At 44.3% G+C, this 19,258-nt stretch overlaps 1 long non-coding RNA gene across 1 annotated transcript; it reads left to right on the top strand.

Moving 5' to 3' along the window:
• The first annotated feature begins 62 nt into the window (after positions 1 to 62).
• On the top strand, positions 63 to 16,050 carry LOC109265789 (uncharacterized). The gene is made up of 2 exons (XR_002079361.2): positions 63 to 176; positions 15,455 to 16,050. It is a non-coding gene; the product is annotated as an uncharacterized LOC109265789 (long non-coding RNA).
• Positions 16,051 to 19,258: the final 3,208 nt, after the last annotated feature.

Below are 19,258 nucleotides of genomic sequence, written 5' to 3' on the forward strand. Positions count from 1 at the left end.
TGCTCAGGGAGCGTCCCGCCCCTGCTCCGGGCGAAGACCAATGACCTCTCTCGCTGGGCGGGGCCGCTGAAAAGACAGGCAGCTGTTTGGCCTGCGGCCGGAGCCGAGGAAACGACGTGGGCCGACCAGAAGTGTCTCGAGCAGCTGGGTGCGCTGCCCTGTGGCGCGTCGCGAAGGTGGGTCACGTGGGCGGGGCGGTGTGTCCTCAGGCAGCGCGCGAGCTATTCCGCTGGCGGGAGCGGGGTGGGCCGGGTGCTAAAGGGCAGGTGTACCCAGGGAGGTGCCGGTGAACGGAGATGTGCCTTCGCCAGCCTCGGGGAGCGGACGGGGCAGCGCAGGCGGCGGCGGCCACTCGCTGGATAGGTTTGCGCCCCAACCCCTCCCCCGGGGAAGTCGAGCAAGCAGGACAGCCATTGAGCGCCCGATCCTGAGTGTGGGTCCCACCAGGAGGAGGAGACGGTGTGTGTGACTCCCCTCCGTGGAGCAGAGAGTGTGGGGCACGTGGTAGGTGCCGAATAAACATTTGTTGAGTGAGAGTTTGGGACCCTTGGGACAATTCTGATGACTCCAGGTGCCTTCCATCCCTAATCACCGCTAAGGCTGTCCTGTAAGTTGAAGCGCACCTCTGAGAGGAAGCTCTTGTTGTCGTGCTTGAAACCAATGTCTTCATGCCCGACTCCACTACCCTTGCCTCCAGACCTAGGCCAGTTAGAACATCAAATCCAGGAGAAGGCACACCTTGGAGCAAACACCTGGTGCTGTATAACGTCTCCTTGGCCCACCTTGGCAGTTTGAGGACCGATCAGACTCACCCCACCTTGGTGGGGTCCCACCTAAAATACGCAACCTCCTGCATTTCTGCTTCTGCTGCAGACTGGAGTGGCAACCGGAATGACTTGACCCTAGGGATCTGTGGCCATGCATGTTGGACCATAGTGTTCTTTGGGATAAAATAGATAGGCAGCTGACTAGAGTGTTAATTGATTTGAGTAACCAGAAAGAAACAAAGAATTTGTGACCAGAAGGCAGATGTCAGTTGCTGCTGTGGAAATCACGATCCCTCACTCCGTTTAAATCTGAGCCAGTTCTGAGACCTGGAGTCCACTGGTTGAAAGGGAGGCTTGGTCCTTCAAGGAAGGATCCTGTGATGCCACTGAAAGCATATGAAAAAAAAAAAAAAGTCCTCTAATCCTTCCCCAGAGGAACCTAGAGCCACTTAACAAATAATTTACTTTGGGAAAGGGACTATCCAGACCTTTCAAGAGCTGTTAGATACAGGATCTGAGACACTTGTGCCAAGGTACCTGAAGCATCATGAAACATTGGTTAGAGTAGGGACTGTGGAAGCCACATAATAAATGGAATCCTGACCCAAGTCCTGTGGTTACTTTTTTGGTCCCAGTACATCTTGGGATAATTATACCTAGCAGTGGGCAGAGCCTATACATTGATCCCTGACCTGTGGAATCAGAATCGTGGGAGGATGAGCAAAGTGAAGCCCCTGAAACTACCCCCACACCGACTCTCACGTCCTCTAGAACACTGTAGCAAGATTCTTGCACGAAGAGTCGTGACACCGAGGCTTTTCTTTCCAGGAAGCAACTTTATTCCTGCCGGCACCGCTCAGTTGGGTTCGTACCCAAAGAACTGAGCCCTGAATGCCTCGTGGTGTAGTTTTTTAAATATATATATTTTTTACCTCTTGGTGTCCCATGTATGGTAACACACAAACATGTAGTCTGATTAAGTGGTCTCATGTTACAAGATCACAACGGATGTTGTCACGTATGCGTATAGCCAGGTTGCCTTGAGGTTTTTTTCTTTCCTTAGGGAGGGGACCCTACCACAATACTAAAGCAGAAACGTGCTGCATTCCTGGTGGGACTGCAGACATTTGTCACTCTCAAAGACATAAAGTGGTAATGCCCGTTACATCTTAAGTTCACCTGAATGGCCCCTGCAGAATCCTGGTGGCTTCAAGGAAATGGTGGTGAGCCACCACAAACTTAGCCAAGTGGTATCCCCAATCACAGCAGCTGTGTCAGGTGAGATATTTCTACTGGAACCAATTCATGCACCGCTGGCACTTAGTGATGCAGTTCTCAATTTGGTGAACATTCTTTTCAATTTCCAGTAGTAAAGAGTAGATTCCCAAAAGCATCTCACGTTTTTATAGGAGGAACAGCTGAACATGTTCATTGTCTTACTTCAAGCTGGTTTTAACTTTCCTGCTCTCCGTCACAATTAATCCATTGAGCTCTCGATCATCCAGACCTTCCACGTAACACTGATGACATCGTGCTAAGTGGCCACGGTGAAGAAGGAAGGGACAAGTATTCTGTCCTTGATAAAACAATGCATGGCAGAGGATGAGAGAGAAACCCTCAGAAGTTGTGAGGCTGGGGCGCCTGGGTGGCTCAGTTTGTTAAGCATCTGACTCTAGGTTTCGGCTCAGGTCATGATCTGACAGATTTGTGAGTTCGAGCCCCGCCTCGGTCTCCTGTGCTGACAGCACAGAGCCTGCTTGGGATTCTCTCTCCCCCTCTCTCCGCCCCTCCCCCCACTCACTCTCTGTGTCTCTGAAGTAAATAAATAAATAAAAACTTAAAAGAAGTTGTGGAGCCTGTCATCAGTGAAGTTTTCAGGGTGCACTGTTGTAGGGCGAGCCAGGGTATCCCCTCTAAGATGAGGAGAAGTTGTATCTTGCAACCCTGTCACAAAGAAGGACGCATAGTACCTGGTGCACCTCTGGGTTTTGGAGCTGGCGTGTACCATACTTGGGAATACTATTCTGACCCATTTGTTGGGTGACTTGAAAAACTGTCAGTTTAGAGTGGAGTCCAGAACAAAGGAGGGCTCTGCCGATCCAGATTGGAGGATGGGTTCCCCTGCCACTTAGCAGAACCAGTGCGTTAGTGTTGGGCTTATTTGTGGTAGGTAGCGACCCTATATGGCACCTTTGGCACGCTCCCACAGATTTGTAGTGCATACGCAGGGTTTTGAAGCAAAGCCGTGCCTGCTGCAGTAGAGAACTACTCACCGCTTGAAAGAAGCTTCTGGCACACTGCTGGACCCAAGTAGAGACTTAGCGCCTGATTATGGGGCACCAAATGACCATGTGACCCAAACTGCCTGTCCTGAGCTAGATCTTGACAGATCCGTGAAGCCAATGGGTTGGGTAGGTTCAGCAGCAATTCATTGCACAAAAAGAATGGGATCCAAGCTTGTTCAGAGAGCACCAGTCATTTACAGGAAGAGATGGCCGTGGCCCCCATGTCTCTGTGGCACTGATGCCTCTATCTTAGAAGACAGGAAGAAGAATTCAGATCTGAATCACTGCTGCACTACGGCCCCATTCAAAGTGGCTCTAAAGGACAGCAATGGGGGGAAATCCTCTAGAGGGCAGAGCTTCGAGCAGTACACTTGGATATCTACTTTGTAGGGAGGGAGTGGGGTGGACAGAGTAGTGGCCTAAAGAAAGAATGCACATGAAGTTCTGAGTGGTGACAGATGTCTTGCTGGTTGGAAAGAGCAAGAGGGGAATGTTGGAGACAAGGAATTCTGGAAAAGAAGACGAGCCTATGAAGTTGTCACAAATGTGTGCATCTTTGTGCCTCATATTAATACTGCAGAGGGGTCGCTGAATGACACGGTGGATGGATAGATGTCATCCAGCCTGTGTTCTTGGCTACCCTTGTGCTTAAATGGTGGACCTGTGAATGGAGTTGCTATGTTGGCAGGAGTGCAAGTTATGTCCACTAACATGGGCTCTCTCTTACCGAGGCTTATTTAATTATTACTGAATATTTATTACTAATGGTCACTGAATTTCTGACCTCTTAGCAGCCAGTATCAGTGCTGAGCCCCAATATGGCACCATCCCTAGATGACTCAGTGACAAGTTGGTTTTGGCAGACCCTTGCCACCCAGGAGACGGCATTGATTCATCCTTATTGAACTGACACCTGCTCTGGCTGTGGGTTTGCTTCCCTATATCCACATATCCACATATCCATGTAGCCACATAGCCACACAGCCATGTATCCGCATATCCACACACCCACACACCCACACATCCACACATCCACACATCCACAGTATCTCAGAGTAACGTCCCTATCCAGGAGCTTAGAGAATACTGGATTTACTAACATAGGATCATGTATAACATTATCTTGGGCAAAGAAACTCATTTTGCAGTGAAAGAGATACAATGATGTATGAATGGCCATGGGAGCCACTGTTTCTCTAATATCCTGCATTGTCCACAAGCAGCCCATCTAATGGATAGAATGACATCTTTCTAGCAAAGGTCCTAGCTCTGGGACAGTACCTTAAGGAGTTCAGATACATACACTGAATCACAGCCCGGTATATGGTGCTACCCCCCAGTAGATGCAATATAGGTAACCAGGAACAAAGACACAGGTCTAAGAACCCATGGGTTGGGATATCTTTCATCATCATGCTCAGTGATCCAGAGCATCGGGATCCTTTCATCATCCAAAGATGATCCTTTCATCATCCAAAGCTCAGTTTGTAGAATTTGCACATTCTGTCTCTGCAAAATTAAACTCTGCTGTTCCCAGGTAGAGAACATTTATTTCCATGAGGGGACTCCACTGGTTCCAGGGAAGGACACCCACACAGAACCTCAGTCTGAAAATCCTATAGGGTCATTTTGAGCTCCTCATGCTTGTGAACCAGCAGGCAAAGAAGGAGTGGATAATTGATCCTGATGATTATGAGGAGATAGGGTTACTGCTACTTAGGGGGCCTTCAAGAGTTTGTCTGGTACTTTGAGGATTTACTTTGGGGTCTGGTTGCTTCCATGCCAAGTGATAACAGTGAAAAGACATTTTCAGCAGCCTCAGCCTGCCAAGGGCAAGGGAACCAAGGGCTCAGAACCCCCAGGAATGAACGACTGGGTAACTTCATCAAATGCTGGCTGAGGGTGAGGGAAGTCTAGAATAGGCAGAGAAGGGAGATAATAATGAGTATGAGTTATAGCCTCAGGAGCAGCTGCAATAGTATGGACTATTTTTGTTCTGTTAAGGCTTTTGTAGAGGTTGCGACCAGCCTTCACCTCGAAGAATCATGACAGATTGGACTTAATGTGGCGCGTCAGTAGATCTGAGGGCTGTAAGGGCTGGTGTCTTGACTAATGCCCTTAGCACACCTTTAATTACAGTGGGTTTACAGAGATGCCTCCCTGGCACCTGCTGTATATCTACACTTTCTGCCCGAGCCCTTCTCTGACACCACAGGAGCCCACCTGACCTGCTTAGCAGCACAGCCCAGTCTCTAGAGGTAACCCCAGGGGCTGGGGACAGAAGGCAGTGGGTGAATAATTGGAGAATCCTAGGAGACATTCTGGACACTTCTCAGGAGGTCCTGGTGAAGTCAAGGTTGTTAGCCAGAGCAGTGACCTCAGGAACACTATGTTTTGATTCCTCCTTTCCTGTCTCACTCACCCCCTCCCTCACTTTCATTTCATGGCATCACTTCCTGAGCAAACCACTTATACCCAAGTCTCTGCCTTAGGCTCTGCTTTCGGAAGAACCCAAACAAAGACACACAATAAAAGAACAGAGATTTTTGCCAATTTATATCCACAAAAAAATACTGGAGAATATGTGTGGGAATGGATCACAAGGATACAAAGCCAAGAACGAATTGTAGATTAGTTCAAATTTATCGACACGGGTGTGCTTACTCCAAACAGATTCTGGATTCAGTGTTTGGGCTAAAGCCCTGGGATAAGTTGTAGCTGTGCTTAGTTGGCTGAATGGAGCCTGGACTCATTGGCAGCCTGCACTGTGAGAAGGTGAGAATGTGCTGGAACAGACTTGTTATGTATCTAATGGCCGCCAGTCTCCCGTCTCTGTTTCTCTTCATTAATCCATTATGTTGATTTGAAAATATGTTAGATTATGTCATGAATTTCCTTTCAAGATGGTGAAGGGCTGTAAAATATTTGATATGTGTCAGGTCTGTTGGGTCTGTGAACCCTAACTGGTCTCATTTGTGCCCACGACTCAATTGGCATCTATATGCTTGTGCTTCAATAGCAGCTGGTCTCAGCTTAATATTCTCGGGTCACCGTTAGTTTCCTATTGCCACTGTAACAAATTACCACAACCTTGGTGACTTAAAACAACAGAAATGTACTCTCTCACAGTCCTGGAGGCCAGAAGTTTGAAATCAGGGTCACTGGACTGAGATCAAGGTGGCAGCAGGGCTGCTCTGAGGAAGAGTCCATTCCTTGCCTCTTCTGGCCTCTGGTGGCCACAGATGTTCCTCAGCATGTGGCTGCCCCACTCCAGGCTCTGCCTCCAGGGTCAACATCGCTTCCTCCTCTTCTGACTATGTGATCTCCTTCTGTTTTTCTTATAAGGAAACTTATGATCACATTAGGGCCAACTGGGTAATTCAGGATCATCTCCTCATCTCAAAATCTTTAATTTGATCACTTCTGTGAAGATCCTTTTTCCAAATAAGGTCACATTGACAGGTTCTGGGTTAGGATGTGGATGTCCATTGGGACATGGTTTTCTCAGCCCCCCACAGTACTTTCCTTCAGAGCTCCCAGCTGTTTGCTTCATACTGCTCCAGTATTGGATATTACAGTTGAAAAGGGCAATAGTTTTTCTCCCTTGAGCATGGTTTCTTTTTTTTTTTTTTTGCCTGTATACTTGAAGTATGTTATGTTCACGCTGAATGGATCTTTTACTTACGTATAATTTTGAAACATCATTCATCCATTGGTTATTTGGAAAATATTGGCTCACTAAGTTACATAGATCTTCCAAATTTGGACACATTTTATTATATATTATCAAAAAATATTTAAGCATTGGGAAACTTTAAGCTCATGGTGATAGACACAGGTTTTCCAAAATTCTAATTTTTGCTTAAAAGCTCAAAAATTTTTTTAAGTTTATTTATTTATTTTGAGAGAGAGAGAGAGAACATATGTGAGCAGGGATGGGGCAGAAAGAGAGAGAGAGAGAGAGAGAGAATCCCAAGCAGGTTCTGCACTGTCAGTGCAGATGCTAATGTGTCGCTGTATGTCACAAACTGTGAGATCATGACCTGAGCCAAAATTGAGATCAGATGCTTAATCAGAACCAGCCAGGTGCCCCATAAAAACTCAAATTTTATCAAATACTATCAGTTCTTTTCCTTGAAGTGACATGCTACATTATTCATTTTTGAGAAAGTGTCTTCCAGATACCCAAGTGAGAATAAACACAGTTTAGGGGCTTGACACGACGTGGGGCTCGAACTCACAACCATGAGATCATGACCTGAGCTGAGTGAGATCAAGCGTCAGATGCTTAACCAACTGGGCCATCCAGGTGCCCCATTTGTCCATTTTCTTTTAAGTCAAAATGGTGTTTCATGAAAAACGTGATGCGTTCAGCAGCCCAGATAAACAATGATGTAAAGTAGCTATGACACGATTGTACTTTAGTATGTAGTCCTTTATGCCATCACCCTGAATATTAAGAATTGGTAAGTGTCAAGACAGTAAAATTAAAATTTTTTATTGCTTAATCAACAAAATTATTTTTTTTGAAGTTTATTAGTTTTGAGAGAGAGAGTGAGTGGGGGAGGAGCAGAGAGAGAGAGGGAGACAGAAAATCCCAAGCAGGCTCCACACCGTGGGGCTCGAACTCAGGAAGCATGAGATCATGACCCGAGCCAAAACCAAGAGTCAGACGCTTAACCGACTGAGCCACCCAGGTGCCCCATTCATCAACAAAATTCCTAAGTGAAACTGCTTTTTCCTCCCTTCGACCTCTGACCATAGTGAAGAATTCAATGATTACTGTTACAGTTTGGTATCCCAGCTTTGATTTATGCTACCTAACCATTGCTTTTGCACAATAAATGCGAATGCCAGCACAGTGGAAAGACACGTCACGTCTTAGTGTTACAAAGATAATTTGGGCCTTGTTAACCTTTAGAATCTCCAGGGTCCACGGACCGTATTTTGAGAAGCACTGTAATAGTATATCATAGGGACCATAGGATATGTGTATTTTCAGTTTTACTAAGTATTGCTAAACTTTTCCCCAAATTGATTATCCTACTTTATGCTCTGTAGCAATTAAAACACTGTTTGGCCATGAATCACAAAGACCCAGGATAACAGTGTCTTAAGTAAAAGGGAAATTTTAGTGTTGCTGTGTGTGGTTGAACACACAGAATACACTAAATGGGGTCCCTGGAATCACACAGTACACAACATGTACAATTTTGTGCAGTTTACATAAGATAATTTTATTTATCTCATGTAAGAGTTTAGAGGTAGCCATCCCTGGGCTTGAATGGTGGCTCTATTCCATGAAGTCTGTAAAGATCTAGGTTTCTTTTATTTTCTTCTGCCTTTATGTCCTCCATTCCCAAGGTTACTTCACGATCCAAGATGACTGCTCCAACAAGTGCTTCCATTTTTAGCCAGCAAGGATAAGGATGGGCACAAATGCCTCACGCCAGTGATCTCCTAAGGGAAGTACCTGGATGCTGCCCTGTGCCACTAGTGCAAGGGGGACTGAAATATATATTTATTTTGGAAGGCTAAATGGCTGACTGAAAATCAGGGGTTCTAAAATCATAGAGGAACAGGAGAAGAGATACTGGGGGACAACTGGCAGTTTCGGCTGCAGTACTCTCTTTTGGCCGTTCTTGTCATCTGTGCACTCTCCTGTATGTGGAACAAGCTCACTTCATCCCTAAGGGGATTTGTAACAGTTCCAACAGTTGCAGCATCCAGCTCACAGTTTAGGTTCTCTGAGTTATGTACTGTTTGTTCAAAAGGGTCTGATGTAGATTCTTGTGGTCCAGTGATTTAAAAATGAAGTGATATGTTATTTGTTCTCCCAACATAATCAATGTACAGTAGTTTATAAATTTAGTGATTTATAAACTGAAAAATATTTTATGTGTCCCAAATATGCAATGAGAGAGTAAGAATAGGATAAAAGGATAAAACCTCTATTTAGAAAAGGCAACATGGGAAATATATCAGTCTATGGTCTGTGGCAATTTCCAAATCCTATTAAGCATGAATAATGAAGACCTCTACCCTGGAAGAAGAGAAAGTTACTTGTTTTGAAAGCTCCCAGCTCTGTCCTTTGGGGTTCTTCCTTGTTTTATGCTTCATGTTCACATCTGGAGAGGGCACTGAAGAGTATTCTCTTGTATACTACACAGCAGGCTGCTTGTGTAGAATAACTTGGGGGAGGGACCCTATCGAAGATTTCTGGAACTCTTTCTCTGAGTTGATCCTCTCTCTGTCTGAAAATTGCAAATACCTTGGCCTCTGCAAGCTCTAACTCTGTCTTTTAAACTCATCATGACTGCCACACTCTGATTTCTGGAAGTTCCTGCAGTCCAGAAGTTCCTCTATGTGGAAAATGAGGGCAATCATAGGCTTTATGTCATTGATTCCCTTAGGGAACACAGTCCTGTGCTGTCCTTTGTCCAATGTCTGAAAATAGTTGCTCCCTATATTTTGTTCAGTTTTCTGGGGTTTCCTACACACCCCCTTTGGAAGGAAGGAAAGTCTGATAGCAGTTATTCCATAATGGCTGGAAGCCATTTAAAAAATAACAAATGATTCTTTAAAAATCATAAATAATTGTTGAATGTTATAAAATTCACATCTATTGAGATGCTTATGCAAATTTCCTCTTAGTCCATGAATGTGGTGGGTTACCATTGGAAGTGAAAGTGAGATATTGAACCATCCTTGGATTTCTGGGATCAGAATGCATTTACAAATATAAACTGTTGAGTTTCATTATCTAGTATTGTGTTGGGAATTTTGTATATATGCTTGTAAGTGAAATAGACATATAATTCATTAATTTTCTTGAGCTAGTCTTACATGTTGTAGTTTCTTTTCTTTAAAAAAATTTTTTTTAATGTTTATTTATTTTTGAGAGAGACAGAGACAGAATGTGAGTGGGTTGGGGCAGAGAGAGAGGGAGGCACAGAATCCGAAGCAGGCTCCAGGCTCCGAGCTGTCAGCACAGAGCCCAACGTGGGTCTTGAACTCACGAGCTGTGAGATCATGACCTGGGCCAAAGTCAGACGCTCAACCAACTGAGCCACTCAGGCGCCCCTATAGTTTCTTTTCATAAAATGAATGCAAATGTAATATGGCAAGCTAGATTCCTAAATAGAACTTCCTGATGAAAATGTTTTGGGCTTTTTTTTTTTTTTTTTTTTTTGAGATATAGAGAGAAAGAGAGAGCATGCGAAAACAGGAGAGGGGCAGAGGGAGACAAAGAGAGAATCTTAAGCAGCCTCCATGCCCAGTGTGGAGCCCAACGAAGGGCTCAATTTCACAACCATGAGATTGTGACTGGACCTGAAATCAAGAGTCAGATGCTTAACCAACTGAGCCACCCAGGTGCCCCATAAAATGAAGGATAAACCGAAAAATAACAAGTGTCGGCAAGGATGTGGAGAAAAAGGAATCCTCGTGCATTATTGGTAAGAATGCAAACTGGTACAGCCACTGTGAAAACAGTATGGAGGTTCCTCAAAAAATTAAAAATAGAAATACCGTATGATCCAGTAATTAATACTGGGTATTTACCCAAAGAAAACAAAAACACCATTTCAAAAAGATATATGCACCCATATGTTTATTGCAGCATTATCTAGAATAGCCAAGATATGGAAGCAGCCAATGTCCAATGATAGAAGAATGGATATATACACACATATATTTTATACACACATACATATAAAATATATATACACACATACACATATAATGGATTATTACTCAGCAATGAAAAAGAATGAGATCTTGCCATTTGCGACTACATGGATGGACTTTAGAGGGTATTACTCTAAGTCAAGTAAGTCAAACAGAGAAAGACACATACCATATGATTTCACTTATATGTGGAATCTAAAAAACAAAACAAACAAAAAGCAGAAACAGACCCATAAATACAGAGAACAGACTGATGCGGTGGGGGGTGGGCAGAATGGGTGAAGGGGAGTGAGAGACACAGGCTTCCAGTTATGGGATAAATGGGAATGTAAGGGAATACAAGGTAGAGCATAGGGAATACAGTCAGTGGTCTTGTAACAGCATCGTGTGATGACAGATGGTGAGCACAGCATAATGCTTAGACTTGTCCAGTCTCTATGTTGTACACCTGAAACCAATGTAACATTATGTGTCAGCTATACTTCAGTAAAAGAATGTAGGACAAACTGTTTTCTTAAAAAGTGTTTTCAAAAGTCATTGATGATCTAGTAAGAAAATAAGGGACGAAGTAAGAAGGGAGGCCAGAGGGGCAGTGGAGCACAGCATACTGTGTTTGATCAGAGCCATTTGATGAACAGAGAGAACTTGGATTGGGGTTTTATAGCCTATGGTATGAATAAATAGTTAAATAGTGTCCTCCCCCACAGTGCATACCCACCCAGAACCTCAGAATGTGACCGTATTGGGGTACCTGGTTGGCTCAGTCAGTGGAGTGTGCAACTCTTGATCTTAAGGTCATGAGTTCAAGCCTCACCTTGGGCATGGAGCCTACCTAAAAAAAAAAGTGCCCTTATTTAGAAATAGTGTCTTTGTAGATAAAATTAGTTAAAATAAAGTCACACTGGATTAGGGTGGGTCCTAATCCGATTACTGGTATCCCTATAATAAGAGAGAAATTTGGGCACCTGGGTGGCTCAAGTCATTAGGTATCTGACTTTGGCTCAGGTCATGATCTCACATTTTGTGAGCTCGTGCCCTGCTTCAGGTGAGTTCGGGCTGCACTTCTGGTGAGCCCCGTTTCTCTCTCTCTTTCTCTCCCTCTGTCTCTCTGTCCATGCTCACTTGTGTCCCCCCCTCAATCAACAATTTTTTTTAAAAATAGAGACTAATTTTAAAAATAGGGATATTTGGACACAGACACAAAAACCTAGGAGAGAAGCTCATGGGACAATGTAGGCAGAGACTGGAGGGATGCATTTATGAACCAAGGAGCTGGAAACCACCAGAAGCTGGGAAGAGGCAAGGGAGAACGCTTTCCTAGAGCCTTTGGAGAGAGTCTCGCCCTGCTGACATGTTGACTTGGGGCTTCTAGCCTCCAGAAATACGAGAGAACAAATTTTTGTTGTTGAAGCCACCAACTTTGTGGTACTTTTTAATGGCAGCCCTAGAAAATGAATATGTACCCTTTGAAACGCAGAAGACAGAGACAAATCAGAGTCTGTTAAGGAGGAGAATTTAATAAGAAACCAATCCTCTGCAAACCTTGGACTTCAAAGAGTTAAACCCTCAGTATTAGGGTGAATTAGAGAAATACTCTGTCCTTCGGGGAGTGCAAAGAAAATTATTTCAAATTTGGGGTGAAGTGAAGTGTATGTGTGTGTGTGTGTGTGTGTGTGTGTGCGTGTGTGTGTGTGTGAGTGTGTGTGTGTGTGTGTGTGCAAGAGAGAGACAGAGATGCTGAAAACTTAGAAGAGGAAGCTGGCTCTCATGTAGGTTGGCAGTTCAAGTTCATATGGTCAGGGTGCTCCAAGAACCCTTCGATGGGACATTGAATATAGAGTGACCTCAGGTTGCTAATGCTTATAGGTGCCTGGTAGACAAAATACAAACTCTCCCTGGTGGTTTCTACCTCCTCCTAGGCCACAGAGTTTCCCACGAATGCAATCCCAAGGCTAATAGGCATCCCTAAGTTAAAAAAAAAAAGGTGATGAATGATAATGAGGGATCATGAGAACAAACCAGCAGTAACCACAGACAGTATGCTTCAGGTAATGGAATTATCAAATGTGTTACAAAAGGCCTATGTTCAATATCATTTAAGTAATAAATGGTAAGGCTGAAAATATGTGTGGAAACTTAGAAACTATGAAGAATAATCAAACTTTCTGAAAAGAAGTTCCAGACGGAAGTTCTAAAATGAAAGTTTTAATTTAGTTTATGTTTCACTTGAATTTTAATTTCAAATAAATGTAAAACTCTTGCGCAGCTTGAATAACAGCAAATAATAAACAACTGAAGAGTGAATGCATGAACTAAGAGATAAATGAGAATCAATTATCCTGGATATTTCCTGGAAGATGTACAGGCATTAAGAGCCACAGAGGCTAGAATGAGAAGGTCCACGGGGTCTGAGTGGGGCCCCCGGTGAGAAAGAGGAAATGCGGGAGGCGATATTCAAGGACACATTGGCTGTGAAATTTCTAAACTGAGGAAACTATATGGAGAAATCCATATGGTTAAGAGGCTCAGGGGGAGCCTGGGTGGCTCAGTTGGTTAAGCGTCTGACTGTTGATCTTGGCTCAGGTCACGATCTCACGGTTCATGAGTTCGAGCCCCATGTTGGGCTCTGAGCTGACAGCCTGGAGCCTGCTTAGGATTCTCTGTCTTCCTCTCTCTGCCCCTCCCCCTCTAACTCTCTCTGCTTCTCTCTCTCTCTCTCAAAAATAAATATAAAAAAAAGGTTAGTAAACCTCAGGCAGAAAAAAAACAGAAAAACAAATGGACACCTAGATCCACTGTATTGAAACTTCAGAAACCCAAAGACAAAGGAGAAAGTCCTAAATGAAGCTGGAGAGGAAAGAGAAATGGTCTTCAAGAGAATGGGGGACTGAGAAATGACTTCTTGCAGCAACAAGGCAATTCAGAAGACAGCAGAATGATACCTTTGAGATGTTGGTGGCAACAAATTACCTGACCTAGATTTCTGTATCCAGTAAAATGATTTTTGGGGAGTTAGGGCAAAATAAAGAATTTCCTAGACAAATGGAGAGTTTACTGCACAGAGCTCCCAATTAAAAAAATGCTAAATATTGTATGTCAGGCAAAAGGAAAGGGTATCACAGGAAGGTCTGAGGTGCAAGTAAGGAAGAATACATAAAGAGGTAAACATTTGGGTAAATCTAAGTAAACGTTGACTCTTTAAAGCAAAAATAACAATTCCAGGGCACGTGGGTGGCCCAGTCAGTTAAGCATCTGACTTCGGCTCAGGTCATGACCTCACAGCTTGTGGGTTTGAGACCCTCATCAGGCTCTGTGCTGACGGCTCAGAGCCTGGAGTCTGCTTCAGATCTGTGTCTCCCTCTCTCTCTGCCTCTCCCCTGCTTGTGCTCTGTCTCTGTCTCTGTCTTTCTCAAAAATAAATAAACATTAAAAAAACTTTTTAGGTGTACCTGGGTGGCTCAGTCCGTTAAGCGTCCGACTTCGGCTCAGGTCATGATCTCTTGGTCTGTGAGTTCCAGCCCCGCGTCAGGCTCTGTGCTGACAGTTCAGAGCCTGGAGCCTGCTTCGGATTCTGTGTCTCCCTGTCTATCTGCCCCTCCCCTGCTCATGCTCTGTCTTTCTCTGTCTCAAAAATAAGTAAAAACACTAAGAAGAAAAAAAAAACCTTTTTAAAGCAAAAATAACAATTCCTTGTGTGTCTCTAAAAGGAAAATTAAAATGTACAATGAAATTTAATTGGGACTGCAGTGAATCCAGTTAGAGTCTTCTAGGATCTTTGTGCTGTTCAGGAAGAGGATAGAAACATCCATTAACTTTAGGCTTTGTTAAGAGTAAACTGGGTGTCATAAGTAAAAGGGTGCCTTAGATCAGATTCTTTCAAAAATAGGGGCTGGGACAAGGGTTCAGGGGCGAGTAGCTTATTTGGAGGTACAGGAAATGAAGGTGACAGGGTGGGAGGAGGAGGCAGGGAAGAGAAAAAGGGGCATCATGCCAGTGGCCTGGTCCTTGTTATCTAACCTGTAGTCTGTGCTGCAAGATTGATAAAGGCAATTTTTGTCAACCAAATAAGGTAATTATGCTGGAATTTCTAGGGTAGCAAGTTTGTGAGTGGAAGAGGCCTTGTACATCTCCACTCTGGGCCTCCCACAACCTTTCAGGACCTCTCCCTGGTCAGGCTGACCACTGTCTAGTGTGTCTTTGGGAAGGACAGGGGAAACTTGAGAAGCCATTCTCACCAAATATTCCCCAGCCTGATATTTCCTGGAGTGCTTTGCTGGGGTAGTCCCTTTGCATTCATCACAACAAATGGGAAGGTCTCTGAGATTCATGTTGTCAAGGCTCCAGTATAGTCCCATGTGGGACAATGATACTGGTCAAGTGTGAAGACTCATGTGAAAACGTACAGTCCTCTTCTGTATTCAATTTTTATGTAACTGTCTTTGGGTGTCCTACTCTGTATGAAGAAATGTTTTAAGACATTGAGATTTCAGAGATTGTTGCTATTTCCTAAGAGTAACAATCCCTTAAAAAACTTCAACTCTGATTTATTGTCATAACCATTTTCCTTATTGGTAGAAATCTGTTTTCTGAAAGGCATAACTGTTTGTGAGATTCCTTTCTTAAACCATAAAGGATATTCTTTTACTGTCTTTTTCTTGAAGGCATAACAATATCTGTAAACCCCATGACTTTGGATTCCTTGTTTATTCCTAGATTTTGCTTGTTTGCTGATGGAAATGATCCAGAAGAGAAGGAGACATTGATGATGCAAGAGAGAAGAGCTTGAATGGCAATGAGAACAATGAGAGGGTCACCATACTGGAGATCTGTGGCTTTAGAACATGGCCCCCAATTCCTTGACACTCCTCCTACTGAGAGGTGGGTCTATGACCTCTCTCTTGAATCTGGAGGGTCTTGGGACTACTTTGACCAATAGGTATGAAGGTAATATAGCAGAAGTGATGCCATATGACTTTCAAAGCTATATCATAAAAGGCCATGCAGCTTCTGCCTGGCCCTCCTAGGATACTCACTCTGGAGGAAGCCAGCCATCTTGTAAAAAGTCCAGTTACCCTGAGACTATACCATGCCAGAGAGGCCAGGTGTAGGTGCTGGTTGACAGCCCCAGCTGAGCTCTCAGTCAATAGTCAGTGTCAACTGCCAGCCTTGTGAGTGAGCCATCTTGGACATCCAGGCCAGCTGATCTCTGACAGTAACCACACCACACCAAAAGCCCCAGACAAGGACTTTTAAATCCCAAATTTATGACTGCAAAACTGTAAGCAGAATAAAGTGCTTTTAAAAAAATCCACTAAACTTAGTGATAATTTTCTACACAGCAATAGTAATTGGAACAGGCTTCTTATTGGGTCAAAGAATTGTGGGTGTCATTGTGATAATAGTAAGAAAGCAAGAAAAGTAGGAGGTGTTGGTCAGAGAACTGGATGCCTAAAATCAAAATTCAGGAGGTGGTGGGGCGCCTGGTGGCTCAGTCGGTTAAGCGTCTGACTTCAGCTCAGGTCATGATCTCGTGGTCTGTGGGTTCGGGCCCCACGCTGGGCTCTGTGCTGACAGCTCAGAGCCTGCAGCCTGCTTTGGATTCTGTGTCTCCCTCTCTCTCTGCCCCTCCCCCACTCACACTCTGTCTCTCTCTCTCTCTCTCAAAAATAAATAAACATTAAAAAAAATTCAGGAGGTGGTGAAGTTATTGGTTATGACAGCATTCCCCATAAAGTGTGGCTCTTAAGCTTTTCATCCTTTTTATAGATTTCTGTTCATAGTTTCAGCCATTGGCATTTTTGCTTTTTTTGTGTGTGGGACTTCTATGGTATATGAACAGAATAAAAGCAGATTAGTTTGCACTTATTTTCTAATCTATGAGAAAATTGTCAGAAAACGTCCTCTGATTTTTTAGAATTGATCTGTGCTGAGGATTGCTGAAACTGTGTTGCTATTTCAATTTTCCCACATAAGTCCAGTCAATTTTGTGTTTTGTAGTAACTGTCCATACCTTAGTGGACCATAGAGCAAACCAAATTATTAAAGTGGTGGAGTTGTTTAAAGGAAGGAAAAGGAGTCTGGAAGGACACTGACAATGGGTGGTTAGGAAGGCAAGAGGAAAACCAATAGTGCATGGGGCCCACAGGCTGAGGGAAGAAAGAACTTCAAGGAGGGATTGATCAGCTCTCTCTCTGGATCTGTTATTTCATCCATACAAGGATGCTATGAGGATCACATGAGGTGACGTGTAGATTTGAAGAAATGTAGGAGATGTAAGGAGCATAAACTCCTTCAGGAGACTTTGCCTTTTCATATCAATGTATCTCTGAGATGGAAAGAGCAGAGTCCTGAGGGTTTGGGAGGAAACGGGTCCCAGGGTGAGGAGCAGGGAGAGAAGGAATATTGAATGATCATGATTGGGATCTGGGTCCATGCCTAGAGCTTTACATGTGTTATCTCACGTGATCCTCATAGCATCAGTGTATAGATGAAGAAACTGGGGTCTGTAGGATTGAGTAACTTTCCCATGTTCAGAGAATTGATGGCAAGATAAAGATTAGTACCACAATCTCTCAGACTCTAAGGCTGGTGACCTTCCATTTGTGCTCTGGGGGCAAATGGAAGACTTCACAGGTAAAATTAGGAGTGGGAGCCCCAACTTCATGACCTTTATACTCCTGGAATCTGCAGGTGTATCATCTGATAAGAGGGAGGGAAGTAAGTGGAGAGGCTTGAAGAGGATTGTAGGAGTGATAATTTGAGATGGAATTTAGACATATAAAGATTCAAAGTTGGTGCAATTCCAGGCAGAAGTAAATCCTGAGGCTCTTTATGGGAGAGGTTGCTAGAATTGAAAGAGTTGAAGACTGTTGACTGATCAGAAGTCAAGGAACTGTCTTACCATGGTGGTGTTGGATGGACCATTTATGTGGATGTCTAGTTTCACGACAAGACAGGATTGAAAGGAAGTCTGGGAAGTTGGGGTAAAAACTCTGTGAATTCTAGGGAGTGATCTGGAATTTTGTGGGGGAAAGTCATGGAGTTGTTAATATGTCCAGACTCCTTGAACCTCAGAAATGAGGAATGTTCTTAGTGCTCCTAAAATTGAAAAGACAGCATGCAGACAAGGACTTAATGCCCCATTTATGGACTGGTGAAGTCCATAAGCCCTCTCATTCATTCATTTGCTCACTCACACATTTCCTGAGCGTGTGCTGTGTTCCAGGCACTGGAGGTTCAAAGAAGAACCTCTTTGGAGGTTCAAAGAGAGATAAGATAGTGTCTCTGCTCTCCTGTAGTTCTCATTCATTAGGGAGGATAACATAAACTATTAAGTACCATTCTTAGAAAAATACCATAATTGAGATGAAATGTAAATTGTGATTAGGCACAAAAGCAGGCACAGTCTACCCTTGGCCATAGGTCTTCTTTCCCAAAGAATGATGTTGCCCTTCCCAACTTGCAAGAGCTCCTTCTGCCTTGTGGTTTCCAGGCATTAATCATTCAAGAGCCACATCCTTCCCACAGAAATAATTTAGACAAAGAAATGTCAGCGCACATAATTTCCATCAAGGGGGGAAAAGGATACTTTCATGGCACTCTTGTTGAAACTCCAGCTTCCTTCTTTAGCCAAGTCTTCTCCACAATGTTTCCCTAAACTGCCCCTCCAACCTGTCTGTGTCAACTGTACTCATAACACTGATCTGCCCTCCCCCTGCCCCAATACCTGCTGACCCTGACCTAATCTAACTCTTTGAGCTCCATTTCAACCATCGCTCTCCCCACACAGCTCCGTAACAAGCCAGAACACGTCAGTATCCAGAACAATGCCAATCACATAGTTGGTGCTCAAGAAATAGTTTTTCTAGTTGAATGAACATAGCATCAGGGTTATCACCCAATTCCCAACAGTACCTCGGTCCAGTCTGCGTAGTCTGTACTGTGTCCTGAAAGTTCCGTGTTAGTCTCAATCAAGCATCCTGTGTGATTAACTTCGAATCCAGCCAGCTCAGCATCCCCGGGTCAGATGTATCTGTCCAGCACCGATCAGCAAGATTTGGGAGAGCAGCTCCTTCAGCTGTGATCAGCTCCCGTCAGGGAAATAGCTCCTCCAGCCCAGTCAGCACGTTTTAGGGAGAAATCTCTGGCGGCCCAATCAGCACCCTTTGTGGGACAGCTCCAACCAGCCCTGATCAGCACCCAGAGGCGGACAGCTCCCTCAGCCCCTTAGGACCCGCAGCCAGCCCAGCCTCGGTCTCCATCCCCTCAGACCCAGGCTTGGGACCCCAACTCTTCTGATTCCTCCGGACGTCAGCTCAGCTCCGGGGCGGCACCCGCCCCTCCACGAGCCCCCACAATCCAATCCCACGGTTAACCAGAGGTCTGTGGACCCAGACAGCTGCCTTCCTCCACTTTCCCACCGTAGGGTTCTCATTTAAGGGTCTCACTCTGTGTCTCCCCACCCGCAGACCCTCCTGTACATATACCTAACCCTCATCCCCGCCAATCCGCTTCTCA

The sequence above is a fragment of the Panthera pardus genome, unplaced genomic scaffold (assembly GCF_024362965.1).
Source record: "Panthera pardus isolate Hobbes unplaced genomic scaffold, ASM2436296v1 HiC_scaffold_6, whole genome shotgun sequence".
Lineage (NCBI taxonomy): Eukaryota > Metazoa > Chordata > Mammalia > Carnivora > Felidae > Panthera > Panthera pardus.